Below are 19972 nucleotides of genomic sequence, written 5' to 3' on the forward strand. Positions count from 1 at the left end.
CCTTTTTCAAGTACACTCCTCCTTACGTCTCTCAGGATTATGATGTTAACTGCTGTTTCCTCACATTGTGCATCATTTACAACAGTCGAATGCAAGTTAAGGTGTTGAAAAACCAGCACAGTCTCCATTTATCTGGCACTTCATTTGTGACAGTTGAGAAATATATATCCAAATTTCCGATCAGCGTTTCAAGCCTCGGTAGCGCAGTAGGTAGCGCTTCAGTCTCATAATCAGTCAAGCTTCCAATGTCAGAGCAATCTGAAGGTCGTGAGTTCGATCCTCACCCGGGTCATTACTTTTTTTCTGTTTTTCCTTCATAATCATTACCATATTTGTTTCAAACTATTTCCACTCAGCTCTTCTACTGCTGTTCCCGTCTGCCTGAAATAGTCTAACCGATAAATATGTGACAAATGCAGCAACCACGAAATGGCTGTACAGCCACAACACAGGAAGTGCTTACATGAAGAAAATAAACGCATGTTTCAATTCCTTTTTCAAGTACACTCCTCCTTACGTCTCTCAGGATTATGATGTTAACTGCTGTTTCCTCACATTGTGCATCATTTACAACAGTCGAATGCAAGTTAAGGTGTTGAAAAACCAGCACAGTCTCCATTTATCACGAAATGGCTGTACAGCCACAACACACGAAGTGCTTACATGAAGAAAATAAACGCATGTTTCAATTCCTTTTTCATGTACTCTTCTCATTACATCTGTCACGATTATGATGTTAACTGCTGTTTCCTCACATTGTGCATCATTTACAACAGTCGAATGCAAGTTAAGGTGTTGGAAAACCAGCACAGTCTCCATTTGTCTGGCACGTGATTTGTGACACTTGAGAAATATATATCTAAATTTCCGATCAGCGTTTCAAGCCTCGGTAGCGCAGTAGGTAGCGCGTCAGTCTCATAATCAGTCAAGCTTCCAATGTCAGAGCAATCTGAAGGTCGTGAGTTCGATCCTCACCCGGGGCATTTCTTTTTTTTCTGTTTTTCCTTCATAATCATTACCATATTTGTTTCAAACTATTTCCACTCAGTTCTTTTACTGCTGTACCCGTCTGCCTGAAATAGTCTGACCGACAAATATGTGACAAATGATGCAAACTCGAAATGGCTGTACAGCCACAACACAGGAAGTGCTTACATGAAAAAAAGAAACGCATGTTTCAATTCCTTTTTCAAATACACTTCTCATTACATCTGTCAGGATTATGATGTTAACTGCTGTTTCCTCACATTGTGCATCATTTACAACAGTCGAATGCAAGTTAAGGTGTTGAAAAACCAGCACAGTCTCCATTTGTCTGGCACGTGATTTGTGACAGTTGAGAAATATATATTTAAATTTCCGATCAGCGTTTCAAGCCTCGGTAGCGCAGTAGGTAGCGCGTCAGTCTCATAGTCAGTCAAGCTTCCAATGTCAGAGCAATCTGGAGGTCGTGAGTTCGATCCTCACCCGGGGCATTTCTTTTTTCTGTTTTTCCTTCATAATCATTACCATATTTGTTTCAAACTATTTCCACTCAGCTCTTCTACTGCTGTACCCGTCTGCCTGAAATAGTCTGACCGATAAATATGTGACAAATGCAGCAACCACGAAATGGCTGTACAGCCACAACACAGGAAGTGCTTACATGAAGAAAATAAACGCATGTTTCAATTCCTTTTTCAAGTACACTCCTCCTTACGTCTCTCAGGATTATGATGTTAACTGCTGTTTCCTCACATTGTGCATCATTTACAACAGTCGAATGCAAGTTAAGGTGTTGAAAAACCAGCACAGTCTCCATTTATCTGGCACTTCATTTGTGACAGTTGAGAAATATATACCTAAATTTCCGATCAGCGTTTCAAGCCTCGGTAGCGCAGTAGGTAGCGCTTCAGTCTCATAATCAGTCAAGCTTCCAATGTCAGAGCAATCTGAAGGTCGTGAGTTCGATCCTCACCCGGGTCATTACTTTTTTTTCTGTTTTTCCTTCATAATCATTACCATATTTGTTTCAAACTATTTCCACTCAGCTCTTCTACTGCTGTTCCCGTCTGCCTGAAAGAGTCTAACCGATAAATATGTGACAAATGATGCAAACTCGAAATGGCTGTACAGCCACAACACAGGAAGTGCTTACATGAAAAAACGAAACGCATGTTTCAATTCCTCTTTCAAATACACTTCTCATTACATCTGTAAGGATTATGATGTTTCCGATCAGCGTTTCAAGCCTCGGTAGCGCAGTAGGTAGCGCGTCAGTCTCATAATCAGTCAAGCTTCCAATGTCAGAGCAACATGAAGAAAATAAACGCATGTTTCAATTCCTTTTTCAAGTACACTCCTCCTTACGTCTCTCAGGATTATGATGTTAACTGCTGTTTCCTCACATTGTGCATCATTTACAACAGTCGAATGCAAGTTAAGGTGTTCGAAAACCAGCACAGTCTCCATTTGTCTGGCACGTGATTTGTGACACTTGAGAAATATATATCTAAATTTCCGATCAGCGTTTCAAGCCTCGGTAGCGCAGTAGGTAGCGCGTCAGTCTCATAATCAGTCAAGCTTCCAATGTCAGAGCAATCTGAAGGTCGTCAGTTCGATCCTCAACCAGGGCATTTCTTTTTTCTGTTTTTCCTTCATAATCATTACCATATTTGTTTCAAACTATTTCTACTCAGCTCTTCTACTGCTGTACCCGTCTGCCTGAAATAGTCTGACCGATAAATATGTGACAAATGCAGCAAACACGAAATGGCTGTACAGCCACAACACAGGAAGTGCTTACATGAAGAAAATAAACGCATGTTTCAATTCCTTTTTCAAGTACACTCCTCCTTACGTCTCTCAGGATTATGATGTTAACTGCTGTTTCCTCACATTGTGCATCATTTACAACAGTCGAATGCAAGTTAAGGTGTTGAAAAACCAGCACAGTCTCCATTTATCTGGCACTTCATTTGTGACAGTTGAGAAATATATATCCAAATTTCCGATCAGCGTTTCAAGCCTCGGTAGCGCAGTAGGTAGCGCGTCAGTCTCATAATCAGTCAAGCTTCCAATGTCAGAGCAATCTGAAGGTCGTGAGTTCGATCCTCACCCGGGGCATTTCTTTTTTCTGTTTTTCCTTCATAATCATTACCATATTTGTTTCAAACTATTTCCACTCAGCTCTTCTACTGCTGTTCCCGTCTGCCTGAAATAGTCTAACCGATAAATATGTGACAAATGCAGCAACCACGAAATGGCTGTACAGCCACAACACAGGAAGTGCTTACATGAAGAAAATAAACGCATGTTTCAATTCCTTTTTCAAGTACACTCCTCCTTACGTCTCTCAGGATTATGATGTTAACTGCTGTTTCCTCACATTGTGCATCATTTACAACAGTCGAATGCAAGTTAAGGTGTTGAAAAACCAGCACAGTCTCCATTTATCACGAAATGGCTGTACAGCCACAACACAGGAAGTGCTTACATGAAAAAAAGAAACGCATGTTTCAATTCCTCTTTCAAATACACTTCTCATTACATCTGTCAGGATTATGATGTTTCCGATCAGCGTTTCAAGCCTCGGTAGCGCAGTAGGTAGCGCGTCAGTCTCATAATCAGTCAAGCTTCCAATGTCAGAGCAACATGAAGAAAATAAACGCATGTTTCAATTCCTTTTTCAAGTACACTCCTCCTTACGTCTCTCAGGATTATGATGTTAACTGCTGTTTCCTCACATTGTGCATCATTTACAACAGTCGAATGCAAGTTAAGGTGTTCGAAAACCAGCACAGTCTCCATTTGTCTGGCACGTGATTTGTGACACTTGAGAAATATATATCTAAATTTCCGATCAGCGTTTCAAGCCTCGGTAGCGCAGTAGGTAGCGCTTCAGTCTCATAATCAGTCAAGCTTCCAATGTCAGAGCAATCTGAAGGTCGTCAGTTCGATCCTCACCCGGGTCATTACTTTTTTTTCTGTTTTTCCTTCATAATCATTACCATATTTGTTTCAAACTATTTCCACTCAGCTCTTCTACTGCTGTTCCCGTCTGCCTGAAATAGTCTAACCGATAAATATGTGACAAATGCAGCAACCACGAAATGGCTGTACAGCCACAACACAGGAAGTGCTTACATGAAGAAAATAAACGCATGTTTCAATTCCTTTTTCAAGTACACTCCTCCTTACGTCTCTCAGGATTATGATGTTAACTGCTGTTTCCTCACATTGTGCATCATTTACAACAGTCGAATGCAAGTTAAGGTGTTGAAAAACCAGCACAGTCTCCATTTATCACGAAATGGCTGTACAGCCACAACACACGAAGTGCTTACATGAAGAAAATAAACGCATGTTTCAATTCCTTTTTCATGTACACTTCTCATTACATCTGTCACGATTATGATGTTAACTGCAGTTTCCTCACATTGTGCATCATTTACAACAGTCGAATCCAAGTTAAGGTGTTGGAAAACCAGCACAGTCTCCATTTGTCTGGCACGTGATTTGTGACACTTGAGAAATATATATCTAAATTTCCGATCAGCGTTTCAAGCCTCGGTAGCGCAGTAGGTATCGCGTCAGTCTCATAATCAGTCAAGCTTCCAATGTCAGAGCAATCTGAAGGTCGTGAGTTCGATACTCACCCGGGGCATTTCTTTTTTTTCTGTTTTTCCTTCATAATCATTACCATATTTGTTTCAAACTATTTCCACTCAGTTCTTTTACTGTGGTACCCGTCTGCCTGAAATAGTCTGACCGACAAATATGTGACAAATGATGCAAACTCGAAATGGCTGTACAGCCACAACACAGGAAGTGCTTACATGAAAAAAAGAAACGCATGTTTCAATTCCTCTTTCAAATACACTTCTCATTACATCTGTCAGGATTATGATGTTTCCGATCAGCGTTTCAAGCCTCGGTAGCGCAGTAGGTAGCGCGTCAGTCTCATAATCAGTCAAGCTTCCAATGTCAGAGCAACATGAAGAAAATAAACGCATGTTTCAATTCCTTTTTCAAGTACACTCCTCCTTACGTCTCTCAGGATTATGATGTTAACTGCTGTTTCCTCACATTGTGCATCATTTACAACAGTCGAATGCAAGTTAAGGTGTTGGAAAACCAGCACAGTCTCCATTTGTCTGGCACGTGATTTGTGACACTTGAGAAATATATATCTAAATTTCCGATCAGCGTTTCAAGCCTCGGTAGCGCATTAGGTAGCGCGTCAGTCTCATAATCAGTCAAGCTTCCAATGTCAGAGCAATCTGAAGGTCGTCAGTTCGATCCTCAACCAGGGCATTTCTTTTTTCTGTTTTTCCTTCATAATCATTACCATATTTGTTTCAAACTATTTCCACTCAGCTCTTCTACTGCTGTACCCGTCTGCCTGAAATAGTCTGACCGATAAATATGTGACAAATGCAGCAAACACGAAATGGCTGTACAGCCACAACACAGGAAGTGCTTACATGAAGAAAATAAACGCATGTTTCAATTCCTTTTTCAAGTACACTCCTCCTTACGTCTCTCAGGATTATGATGTTAACTGCTGTTTCCTCACATTGTGCATCATTTACAACAGTCGAATGCAAGTTAAGGTGTTGAAAAACCAGCACAGTCTCCATTTATCTGGCACTTCATTTGTGACAGTTGAGAAATATATATCCAAATTTCCGATCAGCGTTTCAAGCCTCGGTAGCGCAGTAGGTAGCGCGTCAGTCTCATAATCAGTCAAGCTTCCAATGTCAGAGCAATCTGAAGGTCGTGAGTTCGATCCTCACCCGGGGCATTTCTTTTTTCTGTTTTTCCTTCATAATCATTACCATATTTGTTTCAAACTATTTCCACTCAGCTCTTCTACTGCTGTTCCCGTCTGCCTGAAATAGTCTAACCGATAAATATGTGACAAATGCAGCAACCACGAAATGGCTGTACAGCCACAACACAGGAAGTGCTTACATGAAGAAAATAAACGCATGTTTCAATTCCTTTTTCAAGTACACTCCTCCTTACGTCTCTCAGGATTATGATGTTAACTGCTGTTTCCTCACATTGTGCATCATTTACAACAGTCGAATGCAAGTTAAGGTGTTGAAAAACCAGCACAGTCTCCATTTATCACGAAATGGCTGTACAGCCACAACACAGGAAGTGCTTACATGAAAAAAAGAAACGCATGTTTCAATTCCTCTTTCAAATACACTTCTCATTACATCTGTCAGGATTATGATGTTTCCGATCAGCGTTTCAAGCCTCGGTAGCGCAGTAGGTAGCGCGTCAGTCTCATAATCAGTCAAGCTTCCAATGTCAGAGCAACATGAAGAAAATAAACGCATGTTTCAATTCCTTTTTCAAGTACACTCCTCCTTACGTCTCTCAGGATTATGATGTTAACTGCTGTTTCCTCACATTGTGCATCATTTACAACAGTCGAATGCAAGTTAAGGTGTTCGAAAACCAGCACAGTCTCCATTTGTCTGGCACGTGATTTGTGACACTTGAGAAATATATATCTAAATTTCCGATCAGCGTTTCAAGCCTCGGTAGCGCAGTAGGTAGCGCTTCAGTCTCATAATCAGTCAAGCTTCCAATGTCAGAGCAATCTGAAGGTCGTCAGTTCGATCCTCACCCGGGTCATTACTTTTTTTTCTGTTTTTCCTTCATAATCATTACCATATTTGTTTCAAACTATTTCCACTCAGCTCTTCTACTGCTGTTCCCGTCTGCCTGAAATAGTCTAACCGATAAATATGTGACAAATGCAGCAACCACGAAATGGCTGTACAGCCACAACACAGGAAGTGCTTACATGAAGAAAATAAACGCATGTTTCAATTCCTTTTTCAAGTACACTCCTCCTTACGTCTCTCAGGATTATGATGTTAACTGCTGTTTCCTCACATTGTGCATCATTTACAACAGTCGAATGCAAGTTAAGGTGTTGAAAAACCAGCACAGTCTCCATTTATCACGAAATGGCTGTACAGCCACAACACACGAAGTGCTTACATGAAGAAAATAAACGCATGTTTCAATTCCTTTTTCATGTACACTTCTCATTACATCTGTCACGATTATGATGTTAACTGCAGTTTCCTCACATTGTGCATCATTTACAACAGTCGAATGCAAGTTAAGGTGTTGGAAAACCAGCACAGTCTCCATTTGTCTGGCACGTGATTTGTGACACTTGAGAAATATATATCTAAATTTCCGATCAGCGTTTCAAGCCTCGGTAGCGCAGTAGGTAGCGCGTCAGTCTCATAATCAGTCAAGCTTCCAATGTCAGAGCAATCTGAAGGTCGTGAGTTCGATACTCACCCGGGGCATTTCTTTTTTTTCTGTTTTTCCTTCATAATCATTACCATATTTGTTTCAAACTATTTCCACTCAGTTCTTTTACTGCTGTACCCGTCTGCCTGAAATAGTCTGACCGACAAATATGTGACAAATGATGCAAACTCGAAATGGCTGTACAGCCACAACACAGGAAGTGCTTACATGAAAAAAAGAAACGCATGTTTCAATTCCTCTTTCAAATACACTTCTCATTACATCTGTCAGGATTATGATGTTTCCGATCAGCGTTTCAAGCCTCGGTAGCGCAGTAGGTAGCGCGTCAGTCTCATAATCAGTCAAGCTTCCAATGTCAGAGCAACATGAAGAAAATAAACGCATGTTTCAATTCCTTTTTCAAGTACACTCCTCCTTACGTCTCTCAGGATTATGATGTTAACTGCTGTTTCCTCACATTGTGCATCATTTACAACAGTCGAATGCAAGTTAAGGTGTTGGAAAACCAGCACAGTCTCCATTTGTCTGGCACGTGATTTGTGACACTTGAGAAATATATATCTAAATTTCCGATCAGCGTTTCAAGCCTCGGTAGCGCATTAGGTAGCGCGTCAGTCTCATAATCAGTCAAGCTTCCAATGTCAGAGCAATCTGAAGGTCGTCAGTTCGATCCTCAACCAGGGCATTTCTTTTTTCTGTTTTTCCTTCATAATCATTACCATATTTGTTTCAAACTATTTCTACTCAGCTCTTCTACTGCTGTACCCGTCTGCCTGAAATAGTCTGACCGATAAATATGTGACAAATGCAGCAAACACGAAATGGCTGTACAGCCACAACACAGGAAGTGCTTACATGAAGAAAATAAACGCATGTTTCAATTCCTTTTTCAAGTACACTCCTCCTTACGTCTCTCAGGATTATGATGTTAACTGCTGTTTCCTCACATTGTGCATCATTTACAACAGTCGAATGCAAGTTAAGGTGTTGAAAAACCAGCACAGTCTCCATTTATCTGGCACTTCATTTGTGACAGTTGAGAAATATATATCCAAATTTCCGATCAGCGTTTCAAGCCTCGGTAGCGCAGTAGGTAGCGCTTCAGTCTCATAATCAGTCAAGCTTCCAATGTCAGAGCAATCTGAAGGTCGTGAGTTCGATCCTCACCCGGGTCATTACTTTTTTTTCTGTTTTTCCTTCATAATCATTACCATATTTGTTTCAAACTATTTCCACTCAGCTCTTCTACTGCTGTTCCCGTCTGCCTGAAATAGTCTAACCGATAAATATGTGACAAATGCAGCAACCACGAAATGGCTGTACAGCCACAACACAGGAAGTGCTTACATGAAGAAAATAAACGCATGTTTCAATTCCTTTTTCAAGTACACTCCTCCTTACGTCTCTCAGGATTATGATGTTAACTGCTGTTTCCTCACATTGTGCATCATTTACAACAGTCGAATGCAAGTTAAGGTGTTGAAAAACCAGCACAGTCTCCATTTATCACGAAATGGCTGTACAGCCACAACACAGGAAGTGCTTACATGAAGAAAATAAACGCATGTTTCAATTCCTTTTTCATGTACACTTCTCATTACATCTGTCACGATTATGATGTTAACTGCAGTTTCCTCACATTGTGCATCATTTACAACAGTCGAATGCAAGTTAAGGTGTTGGAAAACCAGCACAGTCTCCATTTGTCTGGCACGTGATTTGTGACACTTGAGAAATATATATCTAAATTTCCGATCAGCGTTTCAAGCCTCGGTAGCGCAGTAGGTAGCGCGTCAGTCTCATAATCAGTCAAGCTTCCAATGTCAGAGCAATCTGAAGGTCGTGAGTTCGATCCTCACCCGGGGCATTTCTTTTTTTTCTGTTTTTCCTTCATAATCATTACCATATTTGTTTCAAACTATTTCCACTCAGTTCTTTTACTGCTGTACCCGTCTGCCTGAAATAGTCTGACCGACAAATATGTGACAAATGATGCAAACTCGAAATGGCTGTACAGCCACAACACAGGAAGTGCTTACATGAAAAAAAGAAACGCATGTTTCAATTCCTTTTTCAAATACACTTCTCATTACATCTGTCAGGATTATGATGTTAACTGCTGTTTCCTCACATTGTGCATCATTTACAACAGTCGAATGCAAGTTAAGGTGTTGAAAAACCAGCACAGTCTCCATTTGTCTGGCACGTGATTTGTGACAGTTGAGAAATATATATTTAAATTTCCGATCAGCGTTTCAAGCCTCGGTAGCGCAGTAGGTAGCGCGTCAGTCTCATAATCAGTCAAGCTTCCAATGTCAGAGCAATCTGGAGGTCGTGAGTTCGATCCTCACCCGGGGCATTTCTTTTTTCTGTTTTTCCTTCATAATCATTACCATATTTGTTTCAAACTATTTCCACTCAGCTCTTCTACTGCTGTACCCGTCTGCCTGAAATAGTCTGACCGACAAATATGTGACAAATGATGCAACCACGAAATGGCTGTACAGCCACAACACAGGAAGTGCTTACATGAAGAAAATAAACGCATGTTTCAATTCCTTTTTCAAGTGCACTCCTCCTTACGTCTCTCAGGATTATGATGTTAACTGCTGTTTCCTCACACTGTGCATCATTTACAACAGTCGAATGCAAGTTAAGGTGTTGAAAAACCAGCACAGTCTCCATTTATCACGAAATGGCTGTACAGCCACAACACAGGAAGTGCTTACATGAAGAAAATAAACGCATGTTTCAATTCCTTTTTCATGTACACTTCTCATTACATCTGTCACGATTATGATGTTAACTGCAGTTTCCTCACATTGTGCATCATTTACAACAGTCGAATGCAAGTTAAGGTGTTGGAAAACCAGCACAGTCTCCATTTGTCTGGCACGTGATTTGTGACACTTGAGAAATATATATCTAAATTTCCGATCAGCGTTTCAAGCCTCGGTAGCGCAGTAGGTAGCGCGTCAGTCTCATAATCAGTCAAGCTTCCAATGTCAGAGCAATCTGAAGGTCGTGAGTTCGATCCTCACCCGGGGCATTTCTTTTTTTTCTGTTTTTCCTTCATAATCATTACCATATTTGTTTCAAACTATTTCCACTCAGTTCTTTTACTGCTGTACCCGTCTGCCTGAAATAGTCTGACCGACAAATATGTGACAAATGATGCAAACTCGAAATGGCTGTACAGCCACAACACAGGAAGTGCTTACATGAAAAAAAGAAACGCATGTTTCAATTCCTTTTTCAAATACACTTCTCATTACATCTGTCAGGATTATGATGTTAACTGCTGTTTCCTCACATTGTGCATCATTTACAACAGTCGAATGCAAGTTAAGGTGTTGAAAAACCAGCACAGTCTCCATTTGTCTGGCACGTGATTTGTGACAGTTGAGAAATATATATTTAAATTTCCGATCAGCGTTTCAAGCCTCGGTAGCGCAGTAGGTAGCGCGTCAGTCTCATAATCAGTCAAGCTTCCAATGTCAGAGCAATCTGGAGGTCGTGAGTTCGATCCTCACCCGGGGCATTTCTTTTTTCTGTTTTTCCTTCATAATCATTACCATATTTGTTTCAAACTATTTCCACTCAGCTCTTCTACTGCTGTACCCGTCTGCCTGAAATAGTCTGACCGACAAATATGTGACAAATGATGCAACCACGAAATGGCTGTACAGCCACAACACAGGAAGTGCTTACATGAAGAAAATAAACGCATGTTTCAATTCCTTTTTCAAGTGCACTCCTCCTTACGTCTCTCAGGATTATGATGTTAACTGCTGTTTCCTCACACTGTGCATCATTTACAACAGTCGAATGCAAGTTAAGGTGTTGAAAAACCAGCACAGTCTCCATTTATCACGAAATGGCTGTACAGCCACAACACACGAAGTGCTTACATGAAGAAAATAAACGCATGTTTCAATTCCTTTTTCATGTACACTTCTCATTACATCTGTCACGATTATAATGTTAACTGCTGTTTCCTCACATTGTGCATCATTTACAACAGTCGAATGCAAGTTAAGGTGTTGGAAAACCAGCACAGTCTCCATTTGTCTGGCACGTGATTTGTGACACTTGAGAAATATATATCTAAATTTCCGATCAGCGTTTCAAGCCTCGGTAGCGCAGTAGGTAGCGCGTCAGTCTCATAATCAGTCAAGCTTCCAATGTCAGAGCAATCTGAAGGTCGTGAGTTCGATCCTCACCCGGGGCATTTCTTTTTTTTCTGTTTTTCTTTCATAATCATTACCATGTTTGTTTCAAACTATTTCCACTCAGTTCTTTTACTGCTGTACCCGTCTGCCTGAAATAGTCTGACCGACAAATATGTGACAAATGATGCAAACTCGAAATGGCTTTACAGCCACAACACAGGAACTACTTACATGAAAAAAATAAACGCATGTTTCAATTCCTTTTTCAAATACACTTCTCATTACATCTGTCAGGATTATGATGTTAACTGCTGTTTCCTCACATTGTCCATCATTTACAACAGTCGAATGCAAGTTAAGGTGTTGAAAAACCAGCACAGTCTCCATTTGTCTGGCACGTGATTTGTGACAGTTGAGAAATATATATTTAAATTTCCGATCAGCGTTTCAAGCCTCGGTAGCGCAGTAGGTAGCGCGTCAGTCTCATAATCAGTCAAGCTTCCAATGTCAGAGCAATCTGGAGGTCGTGAGTTCGATCCTCACCCGGGGCATTTCTTTTTTCTGTTTTTCCTTCATAATCATTACCATATTTGTTTCAAACTATTTCCACTCAGCTCTTCTACTGCTGTACCCGTCTGCCTGAAATAGTCTGACCGATAAATATGTGACAAATGCAGCAACCACGAAATGGCTGTACAGCCACAACACAGGAAGTGCTTACATGAAGAAAATAAACGCATGTTTCAATTCCTTTTTCAAGTACACTCCTCCTTACGTCTCTCAGGATTATGATGTTAACTGCTGTTTCCTCACATTGTGCATCATTTACAACAGTCGAATGCAAGTTAAGGTGTTGAAAAACCAGCACAGTCTCCATTTATCACGAAATGGCTGTACAGCCACAACACACGAAGTGCTTACATGAAGAAAATAAACGCATGTTTCAATTCCTTTTTCATGTACACTTCTCATTACATCTGTCACGATTATGATGTTAACTGCTGTTTCCTCACATTGTGCATCATTTACAACAGTCGAATGCAAGTTAAGGTGTTGGAAAACCAGCACAGTCTCCATTTGTCTGGCACGTGATTTGTGACACTTGAGAAATATATATCTAAATTTCCGATCAGCGTTTCAAGCCTCGGTAGCGCAGTAGGTAGCGCGTCAGTCTCATAATCAGTCAAGCTTCCAATGTCAGAGCAATCTGAAGGTCGTGAGTTCGATCCTCACCCGGGGCATTTCTTTTTTTTCTGTTTTTCCTTCATAATCATTACCATATTTGTTTCAAACTATTTCCACTCAGTTCTTTTACTGCTGTACCCGTCTGCCTGAAATAGTCTGACCGACAAATATGTGACAAATGATGCAAACTCGAAATGGCTGTACAGCCACAACACAGGAAGTGCTTACATGAAAAAAAGAAACGCATGTTTCAATTCCTTTTTCAAATACACTTCTCATTACATCTGTCAGGATTATGATGTTAACTGCTGTTTCCTCACATTGTGCATCATTTACAACAGTCGAATGCAAGTTAAGGTGTTGAAAAACCAGCACAGTCTCCATTTGTCTGGCACGTGATTTGTGACAGTTGAGAAATATATATTTAAATTTCCGATCAGCGTTTCAAGCTTCGGTAGCGCAGTAGGTAGCGCGTCAGTCTCATAATCAGTCAAGCTTCCAATGTCAGAGCAATCTGGAGGTCGTGAGTTCGATCCTCACCCGGGTCATTACTTTTTTTTCTGTTTTTCCTTCATAATCATTACCATATTTGTTTCAAACTATTTCCACTCAGCTCTTCTACTGCTGTTCCCGTCTGCCTGAAATAGTCTGACCGATAAATATGTGACAAATGCAGCAACCACGAAATGGCTGTACAGCCACAACACAGGAAGTGCTTACATGAAGAAAATAAACGCATGTTTCAATTCCTTTTTCAAGTACACTCCTCCTTACGTCTCTCAGGATTATGATGTTAACTGCTGTTTCCTCACATTGTGCATCATTTACAACAGTCGAATGCAAGTTAAGGTGTTGAAAAACCAGCACAGTCTCCATTTATCACGAAATGGCTGTACAGCCACAACACACGAAGTGCTTACATGAAGAAAATAAACGCATGTTTCAATTCCTTTTTCATGTACACTTCTCATTACATCTGTCACGATTATGATGTTAACTGCTGTTTCCTCACATTGTGCATCATTTACAACAGTCGAATGCAAGTTAAGGTGTTGGAAAACCAGCACAGTCTCCATTTGTCTGGCACGTGATTTGTGACACTTGAGAAATATATATCTAAATTTCCGATCAGCGTTTCAAGCCTCGGTAGCGCAGTAGGTAGCGCGTCAGTCTCATAATCAGTCAAGCTTCCAATGTCAGAGCAATCTGAAGGTCGTGAGTTCGATCCTCACCCGGGGCATTTCTTTTCTTTCTGTTTTTCCTTCATAATCATTACCATATTTGTTTCAAACTATTTCCACTCAGTTCTTTTACTGCTGTACCCGTCTGCCTGAAATAGTCTGACCGACAAATATGTGACAAATGATGCAAACTCGAAATGGCTGTACAGCCACAACACAGGAAGTGCTTACATGAAAAAAAGAAACGCATGTTTCAATTCCTTTTTCAAATACACTTCTCATTACATCTGTCAGGATTATGATGTTAACTGCTGTTTCCTCACATTGTGCATCATTTACAACAGTCGAATGCAAGTTAAGGTGTTGAAAAACCAGCACAGTCTCCATTTGTCTGGCACGTGATTTGTGACAGCTGAGAAATATATATTTAAATTTCCGATCAGCGTTTCAAGCTTCGGTAGCGCAGTAGGTAGCGCGTCAGTCTCATAATCAGTCAAGCTTCCAATGTCAGAGCAATCTGGAGGTCGTGAGTTCGATCCTCACCCGGGGCATTTCTTTTTTCTGTTTTTCCTTCATAATCATTACCATATTTGTTTCAAACTATTTCCACTCAGCTCTTCTACTGCTGTACCCGTCTGCCTGAAATAGTCTGACCGATAAATATGTGACAAATGCAGCAACCACGAAATGGCTGTACAGCCACAACACAGGAAGTGCTTACATGAAGAAAATAAACGCATGTTTCAATTCCTTTTTCAAGTACACTCCTCCTTACGTCTCTCAGGATTATGATGTTAACTGCTGTTTCCTCACATTGTGCATCATTTACAACAGTCGAATGCAAGTTAAGGTGTTGAAAAACCAGCACAGTCTCCATTTATCACGAAATGGCTGTACAGCCACAACACACGAAGTGCTTACATGAAGAAAATAAACGCATGTTTCAATTCCTTTTTCATGTACACTTCTCATTACATCTGTCACGATTATGATGTTAACTGCTGTTTCCTCACATTGTGCATCATTTACAACAGTCGAATGCAAGTTAAGGTGTTGGAAAACCAGCACAGTCTCCATTTATCACGAAATGGCTGTACAGCCACAACACAGGAAGTGCTTACATGAAGAAAATAAACGCATGTTTCAATTCCTTTTTCATGTACACTTCTCATTACATCTGTAAGGATTATGATGTTAACTGCTGTTTCCTCACATTGTGCATCATTTACAACAGTCAAATGCAAGTTAAGGTGTTGAAAAACCAGCACAGTCTCCATTTGTCTGACACGTGATTTGTGACAGTTGAGAAATATATATCTAAATTTCTGATCAGCGTTTCAAGCCTCGGTAGCGCAGTAGGTAGCGCGTCAGTCTCATAATCAGTCAAGCTTCCAATGTCAGAGCAATCTGAAGGTCGTGAGTTCGATCCTCACCCGGGGCATTTCTTTTTTCTGTTTTTCCTTCATAATCATTACCATATTTGTTTCAAACTATTTCCACTCAGCTCTTCTACTGCTGTACCCGTCTGCCTGAAATAGTCTGACCGATAAATATGTGACAAATGCAGCAACCACGAAATGGCTGTACAGCCACAACACAGGAAGTGCTTACATGAAGAAAATAAACGCATGTTTCAATTCCTTTTTCAAGTACACTCCTCCTTACGTCTGTCAGGATTATGATGTTAACTGCTGTTTCCTCACATTGTGCATCATTTACAACAGTCGAATGCAAGTAAAGGTGTTGAAAAACCAGCACAGTCTCCATTTATCTGGCACTTCATTTGTGACAGATGAGAAATATATATTTAAATTTCCGATCAGCGTTTCAAGCCTCGGTAGCGCAGTAGGTAGCGCGTCAGTCTCATAATCAGTCAAGCTTCCAATGTCAGAGCAATCTGAAGGTCGTGAGTTCGATCCTCACCCGGGGCATTTCTTTTTTCTGTTTTTCCTTCATAATCATTACCATATTTGTTTCAAACTATTTCTACTCAGCTCTTCTACTGCTGTACCCGTCTGCCTGAAATAGTCTAACCGATAAATATGTGACAAATGCAGCAACCACGAAATGGCTGTACAGCCACAACACAGGAAGTGCTTACATGAAGAAAATAAACGCATGTTTCAATTCCTTTTTCAAGTACACTCCTCCTTACGTCTCTCAGGATTATGATGTTAACTGCTGTTTCCTCACATTGTGCATCATTTACAACAGTCGAATGCAAGTTAAGGTGTTGAAAAACCAGCACAGTCTCCATTTATCACGAAATGGCAGTACAGCCACAACACAGGAAGTGCTTACATGAAGAAAATAAACGCATGTTTCAATTCCTTTTTCATGTACACTTCTCATTACATCTGTCACGATAATGATGTTAACTGCTGTTTCCTCACATTGTGCATCATTTACAACAGTCGAATGCAAGTTAAGGTGTTGAAAATCCAGCACAGTCTCCACTTCTCTGGCACGTGATTTGTGACAGTTGAGAAATATATATCTAAATTTCCGATCAGCGTTTCAAGCCTCGGTAGCGCTGTAGGTAGCGCGTCAGTCTCATAATCAGCCAAGCTTCCAATGTCAGAGCAATCTGAAGGTCGTGAGTTCGATCCTCACCCGGGGCATTTCTTTTTTTTCTGTTTTTCCTTCATAATCATTACCATATTTGTTTCAAACTATTTCCACTCAGTTCTTCTACTGCTGTACCCGTCTGCCTGAAATAGTCTGACCGAGAAATATGTGACAAATGCAGCAAACACGAAATGGCTGTACAGCCACAACACAGGAAGTGCTTACATGAAAAAAAGAAAAGCATGTTTCAATTCCTTTTTCAAGTACACTCCTCCTTACGTCTGTCAGGATTATGATGTTAACTGCTGTTTCCTCACATTGTGCATCATTTACAACAGTCGAATGCAAGTTAAGGTGTTGAAAAACCAGCACAGTCTCCATTTGTCTGGCACGTGATTTGTGACAGTTGAGAAATATATATCCAAATTTCCGATCAGCGTTTCAAGACTCGGTAGCGCAGTAGGTAGCGCGTCAGTCTCATAATCAGTCAAGCTTCCAATGTCAGAGCAATCTGAAGGTCGTGAGTTCGATCCTCACCCGGGGCATTTCTTTTTTCTGTTTTTCCTTCATAATCATTACCATATTTGTTTCAAACTATTTCTACTCAGCTCTTCTACTGCTGTACCCGTCTGCCTGAAATATTCTGACCGATAAGTATGTGACAAATGCAGCAAACACGAAATGGCTGTACAGCCACAACACAGGAAGTGCTTACATGAAGAAAATAAACGCATGTTTCAATTCCTTTTTCAAGTACACTCCTCCTTACGTCTCTCAGGATTATGATGTTAACTGCTGTTTCCTCACATTGTGCATCATTTACAACAGTCGAATGCAAGTTAAGGTGTTGAAAAACCAGCACAGTCTCCATTTGTCTGGCACTTCATTTGTGACAGTTGAGAAATATATATCTAAATTTCCGATCAGCGTTTCAAGCCTCGGTAGCGCAGTAGGTAGCGCGTCAGTCTCATAATCAGTCAAGCTTCCAATGTCAGAGCAATCTGAAGGTCGTCAGTTCGATCCTCAACCAGGGCATTTCTTTTTTCTGTTTTTCCTTCATAATCATTACCATATTTGTTTCAAACTATTTCTACTCAGCTCTTCTACTGCTGTACCCGTCTGCCTGAAATAGTCTGACCGAGAAATATGTGACAAATGCAGCAAACACGAAATGGCTGTACAGCCACAACACAGGAAGTGCTTACATGAAGAAAATAAACGCATGTTTCAATTCCTTTTTCAAGTACACTCCTCCTTACGTCTCTCAGGATTATGATGTTAACTGCTGTTTCCTCACATTGTGCATCATTTACAACAGTCGAATGCAAGTTAAGGTGTTGAAAAACCAGCACAGTCTCCATTTATCACGAAATGGCTGTACAGCCACAACACAGGAAGTGCTTACATGAAGAAAATAAACGCATGTTTCAATTCCTTTTTCAAGTACACTCCTCCTTACGTCTCTCAGGATTATGATGTTAACTGCTGTTTCCTCACATTGTGCATCATTTACAGTCGAATGCAAGTTAAGGTGTTGAAAAACCAGCACAGTCTCCATTTGTCTGGCACTTCATTTGTGACAGTTGAGAAATATATATCTAAATTTCCGATCAGCGTTTCAAGCCTCGGTAGCGCAGTAGGTAGCGCGTCAGTCTCATAATCAGTCAAGCTTCCAATGTCAGAGCAATCTGAAGGTCGTGAGTTCGATCCTCACCCGGGGCATTTCTTTTTTTTCTGTTTTTCCTTCATAATCATTACCATATTTGTTTCAAACTATTTCCACTCAGTTCTTCTACTGCTGTACCCGTCTGCCTCAAATAGTCTGACCGAGAAATATGTGACAAATGCAGCAAACACGAAATGGCTGTACAGCCACAACACAGGAAGTGCTTACATGAAAAAAAGAAAAGCATGTTTCAATTCCTTTTTCAAGTACACTCCTCCTTACGTCTGTCAGGATTATGATGTTAACTGCTGTTTCCTCACATTGTGCATCATTTACAACAGTCGAATGCAAGTTAAGGTGTTGAAAAACCAGCACAGTCTCCATTTGTCTGGCACGTGATTTGTGACAGTTGAGAAATATATATCCAAATTTCCGATCAGCGTTTCAAGACTCGGTAGCGCAGTAGGTAGCGCGTCAGTCTCATAATCAGTCAAGCTTCCAATGTCAGAGCAATCTGAATGTCGTGAGTTCGATCCTCACCCGGGGCATTTCTTTTTTCTGTTTTTCCTTCATAATCATTACCATATTTGTTTCAAACTATTTCTACTCAGCTCTTCTACTGCTGTACCCGTCTGCCTGAAATATTCTGACCGATAAGTATGTGACAAATGCAGCAAACACGAAATGGCTGTACAGCCACAACACAGGAAGTGCTTACATGAAGAAAATAAACGCATGTTTCAATTCCTTTTTCAAGTACACTCCTCCTTACGTCTCTCAGGATTATGATGTTAACTGCTGTTTCCTCACATTGTGCATCATTTACAACAGTCGAATGCAAGTTAAGGTGTTGAAAAACCAGCACAGTCTCCATTTGTCTGGCACTTCATTTGTGACAGTTGAGAAATATATATCTAAATTTCCGATCAGCGTTTCAAGCCTCGGTAGCGCAGTAGGTAGCGCGTCAGTCTCATAATCAGTCAAGCTTCCAATGTCAGAGCAATCTGAAGGTCGTCAGTTCGATCCTCAACCAGGGCATTTCTTTTTTCTGTTTTTCCTTCATAATCATTACCATATTTGTTTCAAACTATTTCTACTCAGCTCTTCTACTGCTGTACCCGTCTGCCTGAAATAGTCTGACCGAGAAATATGTGACAAATGCAGCAAACACGAAATGGCTGTACAGCCACAACACACGAAGTGCTTACATGAAGAAAATAAACGCATGTTTCAATTCCTTTTTCAAGTACACTCCTCCTTACGTCTCTCAGGATTATGATGTTAACTGCTGTTTCCTCACATTGTGCATCATTTACAACAGTCGAATGCAAGTTAAGGTGTTGAAAAACCAGCACAGTCTCCATTTATCTGGCACTTCATTTGTGACAGTTGAGAAATATATATCTAAATTTCCGATCAGCGTTTCAAGCCTCGGTAGCGCAGTAGGTAGCGCGTCAGTCTCATAATCAGTCAAGCTTCCAATGTCAGAGCAATCTGAAGGTCGTGAGTTCGATCCTCACCCGGGTCATTACTTTTTTTCTGTTTTTCCTTCATAATCATTACCATATTTGTTTCAAACTATTTCCACTCAGCTCTTCTACTGCTGTTCCCGTCTGCCTGAAATAGTCTAACCGATAAATATGTGACAAATGCAGCAACCACGAAATGGCTGTACAGCCACAACACAGGAAGTGCTTACATGAAGAAAATAAACGCATGTTTCAATTCCTTTTTCAAGTACACTCCTCCTTACGTCTCTCAGGATTATGATGTTAACTGCTGTTTCCTCACATTGTGCATCATTTACAACAGTCGAATGCAAGTTAAGGTGTTGAAAAACCAGCACAGTCTCCATTTATCACGAAATGGCTGTACAGCCACAACACACGAAGTGCTTACATGAAGAAAAT

The 19972-nt window shown here is 40.6% G+C and overlaps 11 non-coding genes across 11 annotated transcripts; all 11 read left to right on the forward strand.

Moving 5' to 3' along the window:
• The first annotated feature begins 883 nt into the window (after window positions 1-883).
• On the forward strand, window positions 884-983 carry Trnam-cau (transfer RNA methionine (anticodon CAU)). Its single transcript has 2 exons — window positions 884-920; window positions 948-983. It is a non-coding gene; the product is annotated as a tRNA-Met (tRNA).
• A 2022-nt stretch (window positions 984-3005) lies between these two features.
• Trnam-cau (transfer RNA methionine (anticodon CAU)) lies at window positions 3006-3105 on the forward strand. Its single transcript has 2 exons — window positions 3006-3042; window positions 3070-3105. It is a non-coding gene; the product is annotated as a tRNA-Met (tRNA).
• A 2580-nt stretch (window positions 3106-5685) lies between these two features.
• On the forward strand, window positions 5686-5785 carry Trnam-cau (transfer RNA methionine (anticodon CAU)). The gene is made up of 2 exons: window positions 5686-5722; window positions 5750-5785. It is a non-coding gene; the product is annotated as a tRNA-Met (tRNA).
• A 3272-nt stretch (window positions 5786-9057) lies between these two features.
• On the forward strand, window positions 9058-9157 carry Trnam-cau (transfer RNA methionine (anticodon CAU)). The gene is made up of 2 exons: window positions 9058-9094; window positions 9122-9157. It is a non-coding gene; the product is annotated as a tRNA-Met (tRNA).
• A 1082-nt stretch (window positions 9158-10239) lies between these two features.
• Trnam-cau (transfer RNA methionine (anticodon CAU)) lies at window positions 10240-10339 on the forward strand. The gene is made up of 2 exons: window positions 10240-10276; window positions 10304-10339. It is a non-coding gene; the product is annotated as a tRNA-Met (tRNA).
• Window positions 10340-11421: 1082 nt separating this feature from the next.
• Trnam-cau (transfer RNA methionine (anticodon CAU)) lies at window positions 11422-11521 on the forward strand. The gene is made up of 2 exons: window positions 11422-11458; window positions 11486-11521. It is a non-coding gene; the product is annotated as a tRNA-Met (tRNA).
• Window positions 11522-12603: 1082 nt separating this feature from the next.
• Trnam-cau (transfer RNA methionine (anticodon CAU)) lies at window positions 12604-12703 on the forward strand. Its single transcript has 2 exons — window positions 12604-12640; window positions 12668-12703. It is a non-coding gene; the product is annotated as a tRNA-Met (tRNA).
• A 1084-nt stretch (window positions 12704-13787) lies between these two features.
• On the forward strand, window positions 13788-13887 carry Trnam-cau (transfer RNA methionine (anticodon CAU)). The gene is made up of 2 exons: window positions 13788-13824; window positions 13852-13887. It is a non-coding gene; the product is annotated as a tRNA-Met (tRNA).
• A 1282-nt stretch (window positions 13888-15169) lies between these two features.
• Trnam-cau (transfer RNA methionine (anticodon CAU)) lies at window positions 15170-15269 on the forward strand. Its single transcript has 2 exons — window positions 15170-15206; window positions 15234-15269. It is a non-coding gene; the product is annotated as a tRNA-Met (tRNA).
• Window positions 15270-15659: 390 nt separating this feature from the next.
• Trnam-cau (transfer RNA methionine (anticodon CAU)) lies at window positions 15660-15759 on the forward strand. Its single transcript has 2 exons — window positions 15660-15696; window positions 15724-15759. It is a non-coding gene; the product is annotated as a tRNA-Met (tRNA).
• Window positions 15760-18018: 2259 nt separating this feature from the next.
• On the forward strand, window positions 18019-18118 carry Trnam-cau (transfer RNA methionine (anticodon CAU)). Its single transcript has 2 exons — window positions 18019-18055; window positions 18083-18118. It is a non-coding gene; the product is annotated as a tRNA-Met (tRNA).
• The last annotated feature ends 1854 nt before the right edge of the window (window positions 18119-19972 follow it).

This window comes from Haliotis asinina, chromosome 2, assembly GCF_037392515.1.
Source record: "Haliotis asinina isolate JCU_RB_2024 chromosome 2, JCU_Hal_asi_v2, whole genome shotgun sequence".
Classification (NCBI taxonomy): domain Eukaryota; kingdom Metazoa; phylum Mollusca; class Gastropoda; order Lepetellida; family Haliotidae; genus Haliotis; species Haliotis asinina.